Raw genomic sequence first — 1292 nt, 5'->3', positions numbered from 1 at the left:
GAAATCTACTGCCCGGTGCCGGAGGTAAGTCCGGCAGATTCGGAGGCTTTGAATTTACTTTCTCGTTGTGCGAGAAAATGTTAATTTCTTGATGCTTCATGTGACCAGTGCCACATTTACTGGCCTGAGTGTAAAATAGACAAACACAAACCTTTTTCTATATCACAAACTAAATATCAGTCAAAGGGAAACCATGATTGTAGTTTATATTCTGAGCAAACATTTATAGTAATTACTGTAAAAGTGTGGAGTTATTTTTGTGCCTCATTCCTGAGTCACAGTGGAACTACATTTCACAAACACACAAATTTATTTTGAAGAAAAAATATTTTTGAGCAAATAATACTGTAACCTGAGCAAACTAAAATCTATTCTGTGCTCAATAAAGCTATTTCTGGGTTTGCTATTATCCACAATAGCAACGTGTGTCACTCAGTTTTAGTCAATTCTCTGAGAAGCTGCTCGGCGAAGACTGAGCTCCTAGCCGCCATGCAAACGGGGAAAACGGATTTGCCGGTCCAGTCAGAGAGACTGAGAGGAAATGACACCAAGTTGAAGTCATAAATATAAATAATGTTATAATAAACTTCATATTAGATTCTGGACTTTTGGGAAAACACCTGGGGCTGGAGCCACATAAACCAGCCCCCTCGCTCCACCTATGGTTAGAGCGTGCTGCTAATAGGGCCAAGGTCATGGGTTCAATCCCCATACTGGCCAATAGCATTAACCCTTTAGGAATCTCCCTTGTAATGCGTCAGACCGAAACACCCTTTGCTATTGCGGCAGATCACTTTTGTTTCTCGCCCTTCTCTGGTGCCGTGGGTTAATGTGTGCTTCTTAAAGCATTAAAGAAACAACGCTTACACCTCCCAGGGTGTGATTATTTCTGGTGTGTCGATGTAAAGTTTGAGGCAGCAGTGGCTGTTTTAACTCCTCAGATAAAAAATGTTTTGCAGAATCTCACCACCTCTCATATGCTGAACATGTTCTTGAATATTTGGCGCTCGCTGCAGACACCACCCGGGTGGCCACAGCTGATGAAACGTTCAATATCATCTAAACCGTAGCTGCATCAAAAGGTAGTATATGTGGTTTTCGGACCATGTGGCCTAACGGACAAGGCGTCTGACTTCGGATCAGAAGATTGAGGGTTCGAGTCCCTTCATGGTTGGATGTTGCATCCTATGCATTGCTGAATCTAAGGTGTTTGATGGAAGCATCTTTACTGCTTTAGTCCGCGTCACTGGTGCAACACATACTGATGCAGTGGTCAGCTGTAGATTAGGGTG

The 1292-nt window shown here is 42.8% G+C and overlaps 1 non-coding gene across 1 annotated transcript; it reads left to right on the top strand.

Annotated features, from left to right (window-relative positions):
* The first annotated feature begins 1101 nt into the window (after positions 1–1101).
* Positions 1102–1174, top strand: trnar-ucg (transfer RNA arginine (anticodon UCG)). The gene has a single exon. It is a non-coding gene; the product is annotated as a tRNA-Arg (tRNA).
* Positions 1175–1292: the final 118 nt, after the last annotated feature.

This window comes from Seriola lalandi, unplaced genomic scaffold (assembly GCF_002814215.2).
Source record: "Seriola lalandi dorsalis isolate HSWRI2012SDOR001 ecotype SW California unplaced genomic scaffold, Sedor1 jcf7180001963785, whole genome shotgun sequence".
Classification (NCBI taxonomy): Eukaryota; Metazoa; Chordata; class Actinopteri; order Carangiformes; family Carangidae; genus Seriola; species Seriola lalandi.
This window is presented reverse-complemented; position numbering and strand designations above follow the sequence as displayed.